Below are 17452 nucleotides of genomic sequence, written 5' to 3' on the forward strand. Positions count from 1 at the left end.
AACTCTCGCACCCTACCTTTTTAGCACAAAGCCACACCTTGTTCATTAAAAATGATCGCGTAGACAGCCGAGCGCACGGTTCGATACAGAATCCGCCCGGTGTTAATCCGGTGGATTAAGATAGAGAACAAAAAATCGTATGCTACACAAGTCCCCTCAAAGTACTGCTCTAACCGAAAGCCGCCCACTCGTCTGATAGTGTGTGACATTCAGCCAGCAGCAGGGAAATCAGTTTGCCATGGATTGAGTCTGTCTCAGTCGGTCGATTGGAGCTCGTTATCCTGGCGTTAGGACACACGTGGCTGAACCGATCGGTACGCTAACAGCCCCAGACCGAGGCTTTTCGGCGACCCAGCTCCCCACCACTCGATTGGAGTTTGTTTGTTTGCAGATTTTTGAGCCCGCTGTCGTTTATGTCGTTTTCCTCGCCATTTTGTGGGGCTGCACATTTTAATTCCCATTCCGCCGAGTGACTTCGTGAGGTGTATGTTTGTGCCAGCGGTTGTGTAGGCCGTGCCAATTATTCATAAGCATAAACGCTAGCGCCAGCTCGCCTTGCTTCCCCCTTTTTTTGCGGCATTACTCATCCACCGCGAGGCTTCAGAGCCAGCCACAAGAGGCGCGCGTGGGCTTACGTCGTCACCGTTTCCCGCCGGCAGCAGTTGAAACCCTGTGCGAGTTGGCTGCCTATTTGTATGCAGCACCGTCGCAATTTGCAATTGAGCAATAATCCGTACCGCCGCGTGTGCGCGTGTATGTGTATGTTTGTCACTCGCGGGCCCAAGTGTAGTCTACAGAGTCCTCAGGTCGGTTTGTTGGAAAATTGGTTCGCGCAGCATAGGAATGCATCGCGCACCGGCAACACGGCGGCTTCTCCGCCCATTCCGATGCTCGTTTGTCGCGTGTTTGTGAGTGCTGATAGTTCCCCCCCCCCCTCTTCGCGTCTTGGTCCCTCTTCTGCTCGCTCACGTTGTTCCGCACGCCAGCGTGCACGAAAATGTGATAAATCTAATCTTTTTATGCTGGCCTGGGTGCGTTTTTGTGATGCTGCCAACAACAGCCGTGCCGTGTTCGCGTGCTGCGTTGTGAGCAGCGGGCGAATGAACTTCGCGAGGTGTGTATGTGTGTGTGTGTACCGTAAAGCGCAAAACGAGGCCCAAGCGCGAGGCTGTGCGGAGCTGTCGAGCCCATTCCGGCGGCCGTGAGCGGTTCGAGAGCAAAGCGATCGATTAGCATTTGCTGTCATTGGGTCGAGAACCGAGACAAGAAGCGAGGGGGCAAGCGGTTAGAAGCGCAAACGAGACGCGACATTTGCATATCACCATCCAGTAAATGCACATGGTGCACTTTAATGCAGCGGTTTTTAAGCGAACGTGTATAAAAAGTGGCAAAAGATTGATGCCCTTTGCCCGGGGGGTTTGCTTGGGGTGAGGGAAATAGAGTAAGGAAAAGCGACGATGTAAAATGGTTAGCTACGGAAAAAGGAGAGGAGAGGGAGAGGATTATCAAGGGCCAGGGAATTGCAATTGATATGCAATATTTTATCGAGCATAAGAGTGAGTGAGGCACGGAGGAATTACCCTGTATTTCATAGCTCATGGTGGCGAATAGCTTCCAACAGGCGAAGTCGCGAGGAAAGTGGCGGAAAAAAAGGGAAAACGTTTCTTAAAGGTTGCGGAAAGGAGGGTGCAAGCGCGGAAAGCATGCAAAGCAATATCGATTTTATGCAATCGATGGCTTAGCATGTGAAAGATGCCCATCGGTGGCCCTAAGCCCTGCTTCAAAGCATCATTCTTACGTGCGCCAGAAGAAGTATTATAACCGCTTATTAAAACGGACCTCTGCCGATCCTGCCGCGTGCACAAAATGGTTCCCCCCCATTTCCTTGCTGCCTCGGTGCCGGTGCCGAAGAACCGGGAAATTATTGCACGATAAATATTTTTCCTCACCAAAGAATGCCATTGCCATTGGGAATTCCGCTCACATACGACGCCGCTCCGAGCTCACATTGCGCAGGGCTCGTATTGATCTACTGCCACCTCCAACGCCCCAAACCGGAAGGAGTATGACCCTTCGTCCCGTCCACCCACCCCCGGGGAACAGAACTATTCCCCCCCCAAGCAGCAGCGTCAATAAACGGACGTGTCATTCCAGTGCGCCTCTCTATCGATGGCGATGTGGTTATCCCTTGCCGAATCCCGGATGATGGCGATCGTCAGATTTGAGGTTATGGTGTGCTTCCGGTCGCCGGCCCGTGGCCACCGCCCCAACCCGCGCGAATGTCGAATCAATATTTAAGCAGCCAGCCGCCAAAACCGTGGGAGGCAAACGGCAATGCAGCACTCGGATGGCGTTTTATTTGCGTACGTGATCGACCGTACTGAGGCAACTCCGGCCTTAGCGCGAGCTGCCATGTTGTGGTTTGACCCGTTCGGTGGCGGCACCCACCACCCGGCGTGACCCAGTTTCCACAGATGGGGGTGCAGTCGCGCTGTGCTTCCCTTTGGGTTGCGATTGAAATTTCGGCAACCGGCTGCTTTTTCGCGCTCCCGTCGACGACCGTGTTGCGGTTTGCGGCATGCTTTGCGGAGGGAAATTTAATGGATTTTTCCCTCCCGCTTTACTTTTTTTTCTGGGCCTCCCCTATTTAGGTCTGTTTGCGAACCACACATACACACACACACACACTCACCCCGGTTGCAGGTTGCGGAGATACGTACGCTTATTTGACAACATTTGTCGTGTGATTAAACCGTTTGCTTGCGATCGCAAAAATTCACCCTCGCGTGTCGTATAGGGGTGGATTTGCTCTCGGGGGCTTCCCTGGAAACTCACACCCTGCACTTCCTTCATCTTAGCGGCACATTATCGTCACCATCATCAACTTCACCTCGCCCCAATCGCTCTCGTAGGCCATGCTCCAGGCAGGCTGCCTGCTAATTGCTCAATTTCGATTAGCCTTAAAGGTCAGATCGATGAATTGGCTGCCCGTCGACGGGTTTTGCGTTCGTTTCGTTCAATTTTGCCCCCCCCGAGGGAAACGAACGCGGGGTTGTTCGCATGCCGAAGGCCCGTTTCCCGATGCGCCAAACCATCCCATCCTCTAAACCGAGCCAGCCATGGGGGCAGAAAGGCAAAGAAAAGCGAACTTTTGCAGAACGACTCCGCTCGATCCTTCCCCCGGGGGTCCCAAACGTTCGCTGACCGTTTCGTTCGGTTTTCATGTTTTTCCTCAATTAAATTTGCATGCTGTGTGCTCCGGCGGGGTTTGCGTTTTGTGTCGGCGCTTTGCCTATGTTTGCCCTCCAGCCAGGCCTAACCCTTACGACCCGCATCGGGATCTCCCTGGGGCGCTTCGGTGCGACCGAGGGAACTCCTTTCGCTTGCTAAAACCAAACTTCACTGAGCTCCAGGAAGGGATAACCCTCTTGAGATGTACGGTGTGTGTGTGTGCACAGACTTTGAAGTGGAGTTGGGATTTGTGTCAGTTGCCGATATGAGATAGGGCTAAAACGGCTTTGCTTTTCCAGAAGCGCGACCGGGTTTATTACTTGCGGGTGGCTAAGCTTTCCGCTGGCTCCGTTTTCCGCTTGTTTTCATATTCATTTAGCGTGGTGTCCCCCACCGAGGAAGGTGTGTGCTTATTCCCTGTTTGGGAGCTAAGTTTTGCTTTTGAAAATTCAATTTTATAGCGACGGAAGGTGTCACGCTCACTCTCACTCTGCTGTTGCCCGGTCGCATGCAAACGACACTGATAACGAGCAGGTGCTGCCGTTGATGGCCTAAAATGGCACCTAACCCAGCTGGGAGCAAGTGTCTTACAGCCCATTACAGCTGTTTTTTTTTTTAATTCACTATCCGCACCTTCTTATCGGCATTCTTGCAAGTTGACACTGTAGTAGGGTGCTTGTTTTTTCTCTTGCATGATTTCTTTAAGGGTTTCCAATGAGCAAATAAAATGCTAACCTTTCGACGGCTTCGATTTAATCGCTCGCCATTAGAGCGCTGGCGACTGGCCATTTTTTGCGCCTCCTTCTGTCATGGGTGCTCTCGATCTTGATGCCATTGAGTTGTGTGCCGATCGGTCGTTTGGTAAAGTCCGCACATTTGTTCTGATTTCTACTAGCCCTGTGGCAAATTCACGTCCCACCAAGAAAGAAAAAAAGACACCAAGCACACTAATCTGCTACGGGTTCGGTTCGTGGGTTTTTTTTTCCTTCTTTTCCGCGAAAAAATAAAACACCCCTCTGAAAGCCTGCCCTCTCTCTCTCTCTCGATCTCTCGGCTTGAACGGAAGAAAATCACCCCAATCCGGACGACAATTTGTGGGCTCGCGCACAACGGACGCGTGCAAAGGCATTTATGTTGCGCAATGTTCGAAAGGGGAGGGTTTAAACACAGAAGAAATGAGCATAATGGCAAATGTGCGCTTCTCTAATGCTGCCAGCCGCAGGTCGCTCGCAGCGCCTCGGAATCAATCTTTGGAACCACCACGGCGCCGGCTCGTGGGCTCGAGAAGGGGTTGTGTCTTTTTTTTTTCCTACTACTGCTTCCCACCGCCCCATGGCCAGACCCTGTTTTCCCGACCCGCCGTGAGCGGGCACTCGCGCGCGCGTGTGTGTCGTCGTTCGCTTCACGTCGCGCCACGGTTGAAGAAAGTGAAACTGATTTTCGATAACATTGTTCATTTGCGCGCCAACCGTGTTGCCATTACGCCTGCCGGCCCTGCAGTGGTAGGGTGAGCCTCGTCTAGGCACCTTCTGCGGGATGGTTTTAGCGCTAGTTCGCATGCCACCACGGTTGGCAGCAGCCGCAACAGTTGGGATCGGGCTGTTGCGCTAGAGCCTGCCGTGTGGGGTGGCGAAGCAGCCGTGGTTGGGCTCGGAGATCTTGAAGCGTGATCCTTCACGGTGCCACCGAGATAGATCGTGGTGCAACGGAGGGTAGGGAATCGTTTGGTGGAAGGTGGAGGGCAAATGCCACAGCACCGTCCGGGCGAGAGGGTAACATGTTGATTAAGAGTTAATTTAAGATCTCTTTACTTCTTCACATTTCCTTTAATGCGCCGTTTTGCTTCGTGGACGTGTAGCTTTTTCTCGGGTTTTTTTCCTCCAACTCAGGCTTCCTTTTCTCGGTACGGTTGCCTATCTTCGAATCGTTGTGAAACAACTGGCCGCGCACCGACACGCCGAGGGGAACGGGCGCTGATCGAAGATTTGTTTTTTCTTCCACCAGCGCCACCGTCGGCGAGCCTCAGCTAATGGTTTAGGGCTTTTTTTTCTGCTCGACAACGCAGGGACAAAGCCGAACCACCGGAGCCCCTTTTGCTCGAGCTGCTTTGTATTATGCAAATATATTAGCTGCAGCGCGCGTACCGCTTCGTTCGCTATCGAGTGCATGGGGGAAAACCCGCTCGCTCCCTTATTGGAAGTAGATTAATCTCCGGGGGGATTACATGAAAGATAACATTAGTTCATGCATATATAAAAAATGACACCATTGGCGAGAATCGCAGCCATATGAGGCACCCAACCACACATCTATCCGACCCATTTTGCAAAAAGGTCGTTTGGCTTCGGGGTGAGAACTTACTTTCGCTTCACAAAACCACTGCAAACGAGGATGACCTCCGAGTTCTGCCCACTAGACAGCACCACCACCAAGCTTCAAACCAGCAGCAGAAGGTCATCATCATGACGCATCGTACGAGGACTCACGATTGGAAGCGAATTTCATTCCCAAATCAATCAAACAATGGTTCTCTAATTGTGTGGTTATGACAGTGACAATGTGCTCGCACACACTCACACGACGGCGCCCCGTTTTGCACCCATGTCTGCGGCACACCTCGCTTATCCGGGGGCGTTCTCTAGTTACCTTGGTCGACTTCACTCCAAAGACGGGGGTGAATTGTCGAAGTGGTGACGTTTGAACCCGAAGGTGGCACATTGTGGGACCGTGTAAGAATAATTGCCATCTCTGGGTGCGATGAAATATCGAAGTGAGATAAATCTTGCTTCGAGATGCAGATTTTGTACCGTCTGCAGCAGAACGAACGTTTTGGAGAGCTGCATCTCGCTCGTCGAGTGTGCCGCCGCCGCCATTGCGTGTTGGCGTAATAACGCTCGAACTTGGCGCAAATCGTTTTTCCCAAATACAGCGCCCAGCAGCGAGGCGAGATCCTCGATCTCTGATACGCGAGAGAGTGGTGGTGCGCACTTGGACCTCGTGGGAATCATCATCCCCTCATAGAGGTTGACCATCCGCAAGAAGGAGGACGATGTCGTGCCCGGTGGCCATGAGAGTACTCGCCTCACGCGGCCGGCCGGACTCCCACGCACATAATGAACGAGAAACAAAAATAAAACTTTGTCCATCAAAACCCGCCCGTAGAGGAGGGCGTCCGGGTTTTGGGCAGAGGATACGAAGAGGCTATTTTTTGTTTGCGCTGCTTTTTTGCCTCCAACAATGGCACCGAGACACGGACTCCAAAGACGCCGGTTTCGGTACGTTCGAACGGCGCTACGAGGGAGGCCATTATTATTATTTCATTTTTGGCACGTGTAATTATTGCCGGCAGCCTCTCTCGTAAAGTTCATATCTCGACTGTCAGCCCCGCGTCGGGGGTTTGGAACGGAATCAGAACTGACCCAACTGAGAGAGATGGTGTAGGCCTACACGCGCTTGTGAGCCGCGCTACGCAATAAAAAAGTTTGCAGAACAAAGGCGAAGGCCCTCCTGGCTGCGCCCTGGGTTGAGGTTCGATACAGCGAACGGAACGGCCTTCTGCTCCCGGTGTTGGTTGTTATTGTTTCGCGTCGTCCATATCTCGAGGGGGTCCACCAGAACTGGGGCCTAAAGGAACAAGGACAAAACAAAAAGGAAACCCCTCCCGAGCGCAACGAATGGTGTCGTTCGGCGATCTCATCTCATCGTTTTCTTTTAGTACCGTGAAGTTGAGCTTTCGATTGCATCCGTGCCTTCGGTCTGACCTCCGGTTTGGGGTGAATCTTCGAGATGTGAGGGGATGAATTCCACCCACTCATCGCGGAGGGAGGAGGTGGAGGGGGGGGGGGGGGTGGTGTGCGTGATGAGAAGCGGGTTGGGAAAATTACCATCTTTATAGATCAGATTCTGTAAGCACTTTGTTTGCTTTATAAATACGATCGTAAAAATAAAGATTAGCATTAAATCGGATCGCATCGAGTGTTGGGTCGGTTTTTCTTTTTTCTCTCCTTGATGCGATGACCGTATCACAGAGGACCCCAGAGAGTGGTGGCGAAAAAAAAAATAAAAGAAAGAAGAAACACTGGAGATGCGTCGGATCTTGACGGTTCGTTTGGTGATCGTTTACCGCCTAAAATGTTCGCCACTTGACAGTGAGGAGATAGGATTTTGGCGCGCTGTTAACGCACCATCCGAACGATGGGTGCAATATTTTCCGACACTTAATGCGTATGTGTGTGAGTCTGTGTGGGAGACACTTTCACGTAATGATGTTTTCCTTCCATACAAAGCGTAATATTTTAAAGTCTTTTCGAACACCAAAGCCACCGTGCAATAAATCTGCGCGCAACCGAAGAAACGGTTTTTTTTTGTTGCTTACAGGAAACTGTCAGCTTCTGCGTCGCCAAGCCATCCGGACGGAAACGTGCTCGTCCACTCGGACACGGCGTCCGTCGTCAGGGCAATCGCTAAAAAACATCTTTCCCAACTGATAAGCCTCGCAAACCCCCGCTAGCCGGCCGCGTTTGGTCGCCGGAGGTTCTCGCTCGTTTCCAATCTCGACCTTTTTCTCGTTTCTTGGCCGGCCAATTTTTGGGCCATCGCATAATGAAGGCATAAAATTCCCGCCATCTTCAGCGCCATTGTGCCGCGGTCGGTTGGCCAAATGATGCCCCCAAGGGCCATCTCCCCCACCGGTCGCGTAGGGTTGAATCGGCCCGGGTGCGATGACAAGATTTCGGGCATCCCATTCCGGTGTGTCCGCACGCTGCGTGTGTTCGCCATCGGCGGTTTGCCGGAAATGATCCATCGCGGAAAATGATTGCTATCGGGCGGTGATAAACTATCGTCGATGGATGATATTACTTTCGGGGTTTGGGTGTTCCGCGCTGCAAAATTCAAACCCCTCGTCGTCGGTTTTGCCCCCTTTTTCAAAAGGCGAAACCCAAGTGCCTTCAGGTCGCAGCAGATGGGCTGACAAAAGGGCTTATCATGGGATGATCGGGTAGAAAGGAGCACTGAAAATCCGGGCTTCTCTGAGCCCTGAGGGCCTTCGCTTTTTTTTCGCTGCTGCTCTCATCGGATGGTGAAAAAATGGCGCACTGAAGATTACAAAAAAAAAAACCTCAGTTCAGGGTTCGGATGCGACGGCCATGTCAAGGTTCTGCAGCTCCCGTTCATTTTGCAATATTTTGGCAGACGCAACCCGCCCGGATGGATTGCAAGATTCACAATTGCGGGTTTTGAGCCGTTCCAATGTATGTTTTTCGTTTCATTCGCGTCAATGTTTTAAGCTGCTCACGTTGAGATTCCGCGCTTAATGCGGTTAAAGATACGCTCGATCCCCGGTTGCGGAAGGAGCAGGTCTGAATATTTACAAAAGAGGTACTTTTTCAATACGTACTACCGTATTTGGGAACAGGAGTGCTGACAAGAGTTAATAATCGGTTTAGGCGAGTAACTTTTGTGTCGTTTGTGTCATTCCAAGAGAAGAAAAAAACCCACCGGGATCGTGAACCCTTACGCCGAGAATATTTATTGCCCTACAAACGATCCTCTAAACGGCTGGGATCATACAATGGAGGGCAACGTTGCCCAAAAAGTTATGCGAAAAGAATTCCCATCATCGGGAGGGCCTTTTTTTTTAAATGCAAGTACTTACATCAAATTTTGATGCTCTTTCCGCTTTCCTGGCTGTTTCCGGTTTTATTGGTTTGAACTGTTCCAATCGTCTGGGCTTTATTTCCCGTTAATAAGTACGGTCATCGTCTAAACGACCTCCAAGGTGTGTTCCGAGGCTTTCGGGCCTCCATTTGCTGTCTGCTCACTCGCCAGCCGGGCGTGCGACCGTTTATTCAATCGCCATTATTCAAAGCATAACTGCCGCTCCTTGCGACGACAGCCCCATCAACGCGCCACCCGACATCCGACGCCCTGCGGGGTCGATGCTGGACCTAAGACGCCCTCGGTGGCGCTCGACGACCGATTCGCCGGGGCCGCACAGAAGCGATGTTAAAATGTAAATTTCGTCTTGTGTCTTCCACCCGAAAACTACTCATCGTCCGATCGTTTCCTTCGCTTCCTTGAAGCGTGCGCGCGCGCGCCTCCACTGCGGTGCAGCAATAAGTGGATGTGGTGGATGTGTGTGTGTATGTATGTGCGCGCTTTTTTGTGTCCGTTCTCTACCTTTTTTGTATAAATTTTAGAAACTGGTTTTTGTCCGACCACCGTCGTCGCGTTTTCCATCCACTTCTACAGGCGGTCCACGACGTTCTCCCCATTCGGTTATCTCACGTGCTCTTCCGCTTTCGTAGGGTTCGTGTTTTTTTTTGTGTGTGCCTTCCCTCGAATGCTTCAAACTGCTAGTCTCCACATAATCTCATCGATTGATTTCGGACGCCCGTGGAAGCCCATAGGGCAGTACTTTGAGGAGCGTAGAAAAAGGCAGATAAACGGGAAGATACAACCATGTCAAGCGCGTGGAAATGTGTGGAGCAAAAAAAAAAAACGGACGACACAGCATTCACGGCGGGAGACATCCCTCACACTCACGCGCACATACACATGCACACACGGGATGGAAGAAAAGGCGACAGCATCGATGTAGGATAATTTAGTTACGCTGCTACCGCGGCTCTATGTTACGCGTGCGCCCGAGCGCGCCGATCACATCATTATGCTGCAGGGGGTGTGTGTGTGTGTGTTTGCATGCGTGTGCGTGCGTGTATGTATGCACCGTGGGCTGGGGCGATCATAATGCCGATGGTCGCGCGATGCCCGCGGGCGTCTCGCCGGCCATTTGGTATGCAAAAATGATGTGTTAATTGGGAGTGAAAGGTGAGCTTTACACGCCGACCGAGGAACCGGTGGACATACCGTGCCGAGGTGTCAATATCGTTTATTTTTCATGAATTTCATTAAAGCATAATTTTGATAAAGCGTAGCGATTTGTAGGGTAATGGCATCAGTCTCGAGCAGCGATGTGGTTGGGGATGTTGTTCGTGTTGAATATTCATACCGTTCGGTTATTTATTAAATATTATTCCCAATTCATCACGCCAGTGTGAAGCGCAAGATGATCTTGCATGTGTAATTGGACGTTTATGTGCGTAAATTTAATGAATTTCCAATCAGAAGCACATCGGCCCTCCACGCAGGCATACATTTAATGTATTCATTTGCAGTGTTTCAGATAACCTTCTTAAGCATGTTCGAAGTGCTCAAGTAGCAATTTTGGTTGATTATTTTATTTTCTGATTTAACAATCGCTACCCAAAAGTCACGTGCCAGAATGTTGAACACGTTCCCAATGATTCGCCAATATCTTAGTAATTTTACGGCTTAATGTTCTACAAAGAATTCACTATCAATTTATTGTTTAAACGTGCCTGCATCCTCGCGTTATTCTTTCCTCGATGCTGCACATTTCCTGAAACCATTCGGCGTTCCTCGTGTTCCTCGCCCGAGACCACTTTCCATTTCTCCGCTCTCGCGGGGTGCGCGAACACCAAACCAAACATGATTTAAATCGCGTTCTTTTTCCCACACCATCGTTTGCTACTGCCGGATTCCGAGTGCACGTGCAGGCAGCAAGCCTGGCCACCTCTGGTACCATCAGTTGCATGGTGCAGCAGCAAAATGTGCCTGGCGCCTTTCGCAACCGTTCGCTCGTGGTTGCGGGTCCGTATCTTGCCGCATCTTACGACCCTTTCGCCTCGTCGTTCGCTCACACCAACGACGGTTGCAGCTCATGATTCATCCGGCGCGTTCGCGTGGAATCGTCGCGTAAATGGTGCAACAGTACATACACATATACACGCGCATGCACACGCACAGGGCCCTTCGCCGGTGCGGCCCTGCATGGCCCTTTCGGCACGGGGAGCCGTGTAATTTGGCGACGTGTGATTATTAATTTATAATTTATTAACTTAATGATCGGTTCGAAGAAAATGATCGAAGGTGTGGTACAAAGATGTGTGCAGCTTCCCAAGGTACTCGGGGTTCGTCGGTTGCTTCACTGCGCTTGTGATGTGGGCATAACCTTTGTTTTCTTTTCAGCCAGCTTTGGTAAGCGCCCGTTGCTTCAGACGACAGGCTGTCCGTTTTCTTTCGCGGTCCAAAAAGTTGCTGTTTATTTATTGAACCGCGTGGCGTGGGGTTTGTTTTCAAAAGCGTGTCCGAGCGGAGAAAATTAAAGCGAAACATTATGCCCGTAAATATGCTATCTGATGCACTGTAAATTATTTAAATCGTACCACCCCGAACGGTTTTAACGACTGATAAATCAATCGAAATGCTAATCGGTACCATGGTGGTTTGGCCCCGTTAAACAGATTGTCAATATTTATCTTTGAATCGTCCCGGCGCCCTCGTTCCCCATTCGCTGTCGCTTCTCGTTCGCCCATGCTTAAATGCACCCGTAAATTATTCTCGATCCTGTCGTTCGATCAGGGGTTTGCTTCGATCGAAGGTGCCCAAGTGGTGTCTCGTTGGGCTACGGGTGATCATAATTGCATGCAGAAAAGGAACGTATAAATGGAAAAAAACGGGGAAAAACACACTACCCAACCCAACGTCGCATGACAAACTTGCGCGAGTGCGGAGAGGCTTAATTAATTTTCATAATTTACGATGAGAAATCTATTAATTAAATTTAAATTGCTAAATAACTGGGGTCGGCAGGCGCGTAGCAAAATGGACCAGGTTCCTTCGTGTATGTGTGTCACGAAACCGCCCAAGACGAGCACAACCCGATCTTACGAGAAGGTGTGTGCTTTCAAACGGAAGATGCATCTCCAGTGCATTGCGGGAAGCCTTCGGGGCTCGATTGCGGGATGTGCGAATGGGAGTTTTTCCTCCTGTTTTTCCCGCAATCGATCGCGCTCCCACGGAACGAGCTCGGACCGAAATGAGCCGCGCGCCGATCGCCGCTATCGAGACGTAATCGTTGATGGTTTTTCGTGCCCGCTCTGTTGCACCACCCACTGGCGCACGGATCACGTTGATCTCGCCCCGTGCACCGTGGTCCCGATCGGTGGTTTAATATCTAGATCATCGGCCATTCCGCCGGCATCGACGTCGTGGATCGAACGAAGGCGAAAAGTGGCCCCGTATCTGGTGGTACTTTCTCACGCTTTAAAATGCCCTTCGAACAGGAGTTTGGGGGGTTTGACGAGGGTGGTAATGGTTGAGAGGTGTCCATTAGGCCGCTAGCTCACTGGAGCTGTAACTGCGATCAAGCCAGGGCCTCACGCGTGCAACGTTGTAGGCTCATTGATGGATAGCCTGAGCCCTTTGCCTTAGACGCTAGATGGCGCTTCGGAGTCGCTTCGGTTTATACTTTTTCTTTCATATGTGGAGCGACGGAAGCGAGGCTAGCGAGAGGGCTTACCGCGCACGTCGTGTAGCATAAATATATCAATTTGGATACGCTTGTTTTTATCGAACCCCTTACCCGTTAACGTGGCCCACAGCTCTTTCCCGATCGTTGGTTACCTTTGCGGAAGAAGCGAGCCCACAAACCAGACACTTCCTGGATGGAGGAACATTTCAGCCACTTTCTGCCTCCATCGGTAGCAGCCTGATCGAACTATCGATGATAGGGCCGAACGAATTCATCGATTGCTGACGTTTGTAGCAAAAAAAAAAGAGCAAATCATATTTGCCATTCAAATGAGGGAGTTCCTTTCGGACAACCACCGTACGGGCTTCATCGTGGGCGCGCTTTCAACCCTCCGTTTGACCACCGGAAGAAACCGGAGGTCTCGTCTCTGTCCCCCGAAAAACGCGCCCATTCCCATTTTCCGGCCGACTGCGGATGACTTATGAATTGTTGCCGCGTGAGTGGACGGACGTTCGCGCTAGGTTTTCGTGTTTGGAGTTTTTCTCCCTCAGCTGCTTTCCCGACAACCCTCAACTCCCTGGTCCTGCCACTGTTTGTTTCGATGTTTATTGATTTCCTTCGAACGAGCGACAACTTCCTGGCAGAGAATTGTACGTTTCCCTTTGGCGTCGAAGAGAGCGCGAGCGCGCGCCGTAATGTGTTCATCTGTTGCCATTCGGCCGTGTGTTTTGATTCGAAATCTTAATATCTCGTGCCCATTTGGGCGGCCTGCCTCATCTTCCGGTCGTTTCGGGATTTTAAACTAATAAAGCCCCACGGGTGGGGTGGGTTTGTTTTTCGGAAGTTGATCGCGTCTGATCAACCCAAAACCACGGGCATTGGGGGCTTGGAGTGGTCCGGGAAAAATAGGCAACCGGAAGTCCACTCACCCGCTCGAAGCTAAAAGCAACACCACCAACCGAACGACGGTCCATGCCTTACGGGAGAAAGATTGATGGGTCCGAAGTGTGCGCCCGTGTTTCGATTAGGGATCGGGTTCGGTTCTATTCCGTGCTCTTTCGCACTTGGGTCCAAGATACGGTTGGAGCAGCACCAGCAGCCCGCAAATATATCAAAATGGAGCATGTATGGCCGGTTTTCTATGTTGCCGGTTCCGGTCCGAGGGCCGTCTCTGGGTGCGGCTAGTTAGTGAGCGTTTGTTTGAAATTTAGAATAGCCTTGCTTGATGAAACGTGGGGAAACCAGCGGGAGAATGGCAGCCTTGTCGGGTGGCCTGCCGCCAAACCGACCGCTCGATGAAGAATGGCAAAGATCCATTAGGACGGAAAGCCAACAATCAACATCGAGCTGACATGGCTCGTGTAGAAAGGATGATCAAGAAGCCGGCCTAGTTGGTGGTGGGAGGATTTCTTTCTTTTTTCTGTCTGCTTCCTGATGCTCCTCGCTGCTCGATTGGCACCTGAATCGAGGCTCAAGTCTAAAGCCATTGAACGAAAGCTAAGCGGAGTCGTATCCTTCCAGCGCCGACAGAACAAGCGAATCGACGTGGCCCGCTGGAAGACCAAAATTTCATCGATGCTCCTCGCACATGCCGGGAAATGGTGTGGAAAATTATTGACCTTTTCCCTAAAAACCGAACCAGGAGAGGTAATCGGTGATGGTGCCCAACTCGCACGATGGCCGTAAAAGGAGGTGAAATACGAAAAGCGAAGGGTGAAACCTCGTGTTCCGGTGGGATGGAACAATTTGGGTCAACTCACTCGGAAGCGATCGGTGTCCGGTGGGGGCTTTTCCTGGCGGCTGGGCGGATGTTGTTTGTGAATTACTCTGATTGACGCATCCCCCCCCCCCCTCCATCTTCCCTCTACCACAACTTCGGGCATCCGGGGCGGTTCAATTATGTTGTGCGATCATTAAATTATCGCGCGCCGATGGATGCGTTTTGTTTGTGCATCGGCCGGAGGGCGCTTCGATTCATCGGGCGGCCGATAATTCCCCGCTTCCGTTCTAAATCGTGAACTGCAAAATTAATTGCAATGTTTACCCCGATGCATGGTGCATAGAGAGTGGAATTGCATTTCCAACCATGCTATTTTAATCGGATGTATAATCGTGGGACTTTTGGACAACATGGCTAAATAAGGGTGCAGCTTTTTGATGTAGGCAAAATATGTTTGAGGATTAAATTGATCCGATTAAAAGTGAAATAAATTTAGCCCTACGCGAACGCTTTCCTTTTTTATTAGCCATCACTGCTCACCCCGATCGAACAGACATTTGCTCGTAGTTTTCGCCTCACACATGTCCTTCCCATGGGATTGAACGTCCATCGAGCGGCGTATTGGCTGTCAATTAGACTCGCTCGATTGTGGATCACGAATACACGGACCCATCACTGCCATGATGCTGATGAGCTGTGTTTGATGCACTTCCGTCACTGCACGATCCAATCGCCGCGGATCCTCTGGGAATGAATTTGCTCCCTTAATGGGCTCGATCCGATCGAACTCTTGGTCACAACGCGAAAGTGGCACTCGCGATTTAATTATGGCACAATATTTTATTGAAACGCGCTCGATCGTCGTCCGAGACGAGAAAAGGCGGGTTTGATTTCTTCATTGCGTTGTTTGGTGAGTTTTCACTTCATAAAACCCACACTCTGGTACGAGACAAAAAAAAACCCGGCCTACTGGGCGGGATTCGAGGACACCAAACGACACGGCACTCGTTAGCTGTCCCGGTGCATTATCGTGGTGAAAAATCATTTATAACCGGCATATGACCTCGCTCGCTCACCCTTGCCAGCGTCGCCTGTCCTCCTACGACCGGCTGAAACGGTGCACACTCGCACACACAGCACCCGAATGGCACCGCGCGACGGTGTGTGCTATTATTTCACCTCCGCCAGTTATCAATTAATCGATGGAAGATTTATGATTTTCCTCGCCCCCCCAACCACAGCAACCTGGCCAGTCTGCATCCAGGAAGCATCGGTCTCAGGCTGCAGCCATGCGAGGCGGTTGCGGTTGGCTCCGTTCGCTTCGGCCTGCCGCTTGATTCCGGGTCGCGCGACCCACGATCGTTTGGCGATAGGCAACACGGCCGCGGTGTTGCGGTGGTTCCAGAACTGCCTGACATTCAATCTTTTGCCATTTGAAATTGATTTCGCTCGCTCCATTCCGGGCCTCTCGCCGTGTGGTTCTCTCCGCTTCTCGCTTTATTGCTTCGGCCAATCTGCTGGGTTGGTTTCGCGCACACACCCACCCCGGCAAAGAAAGTTGGGTTGAATAATAATTTCTACACTTCCTTTGCCTCGGTCTCGGGGTATTTTTTACGACCTGGCTCAGACCTGGTGGCACAGACTGAAGGTTTGATCTTCACCCCTCGTACGAGGCGCGGTTCAACCCGAGATCGATGCCGTTGCGAAATGGAGGCAATTGATTTCGGTTGAGGTTTATCGTCCTTACCGACCGGTGGGAAGGATTTCTATTATTTATCTTAAAGTGCACACGGAAAGGTCCGCCCAGAGCGAAGGTTGTGTCGTGCACAACGACATGCAAAAATCCGGCCGGCCCCAGACGAGACCATTTCTTCGAGGGCTTTATGTCCAGCCAGGGACAGAGAGACTTTCAATCTCGGACAGTCGTATTTCGCGAAACAAAATCGAGAAATGAGGAGAGTAAAAAAAACGAACCGACTTCAATTGCTGCATGGAACAAAGACAATTTTAAAGGCCCTGCTGTGGTGCGAGTGGGAAATCATGGTCCCAAGCGAAACCCACTCCCTCGCAGAGGTCGCTATCGTAAAAATGGATAAGGCTTGACCTCCTTACAGGCCACCGATTGGCGGGGTTGCGATTGGAGCAGATTAAAGATTGACCTGAGAACTTCGAGGCGCCGTCATCGGGGGTTGCGTATTGGAGACCAGAGCCCATCTCGCGAACGCGAAATGGCAAAATGGAAATGAGTCATGGTTGGGTTCGCTTTTTTTTCGAGTCGATGCTGCTGCATCGAATGTCGTGCCCGAGCTTCGAACGATGATGGTTTTACGACGTTTTACGACAATGAGACTTTTTGAAGCTGACCTTTTTTTTTCTCTGTCTCTCGGGTTCCTTGCTGCGAGCTGCGAGGATTTGCCATCAATCAGCAATGATGGTCGGTGGGGAAAGGATGGTTTATTGCGCAGTGCCCACCAGCGGTTGGCATGGGTTTTCACTGCGGAGAAAACAGAAATGTCGAGTTTCGGATCGGTTGGAGTTCTCATTGCGCATTTCGACACCGGTGTTCTTATCGCACGATCTCCCACAGCTGGGTCTGCTTGAAAGCTGCTCGATTTGTTGACAAGGAATAACCGTTGTTAAAAATTATCTCACACTCTTCTTGTTGGCGCTAAATATTGGTAACATGCCGTTGCTCCAGAAAAACCCACCACCGCTTTGTCCTAAACCCTTATCGTGTTTCGGCTTACTACTGCAACGACTTCACGATCTCTCGCATCGTGCACCTCGATCGTAATTTCACACCGCTCGTAATCTCCCGCTCGCAATCGGCGAACGCATTATGCAATTACCAATCAAGCCGCAATGGATAGGAAGCGGCGCATATCTAGCCATGCTTTCCTTCCACCGGCCGGCTGCGAGGCCTCGGCGTAATTGCGCAGTTTTGTCCGATTTTTCTTCACACTCTCACTTTTTTTCCGGCCGCCAGAGTTTGTGCGAAGACGCGCGGCGAGAGGCCTTTTGAGGGACGATGAGGGGTGCGGATTTCCCAACATCTGCGCTAGCGTACGTTGGTACGATTTTCCACAATTTCACGGCGGGCTTGGGCAGCGAAACGAGTGGTGGACTGGTGAGAGAACGAGACAAAAGAACGTGAGAGTGGGAAA

At 51.1% G+C, this 17452-nt stretch overlaps 1 protein-coding gene across 1 annotated transcript in view; it reads left to right on the forward strand.

Moving 5' to 3' along the window:
• Positions 1–17452, forward strand: part of LOC128723879 (protein bunched, class 2/F/G isoform-like) — a 194848-nt gene that overhangs the window by 102238 nt on the left and 75158 nt on the right. The window lies entirely within an intron of this gene.

This window comes from Anopheles nili, chromosome 3, assembly GCF_943737925.1.
Source record: "Anopheles nili chromosome 3, idAnoNiliSN_F5_01, whole genome shotgun sequence".
Taxonomy (NCBI): domain Eukaryota; kingdom Metazoa; phylum Arthropoda; class Insecta; order Diptera; family Culicidae; genus Anopheles; species Anopheles nili.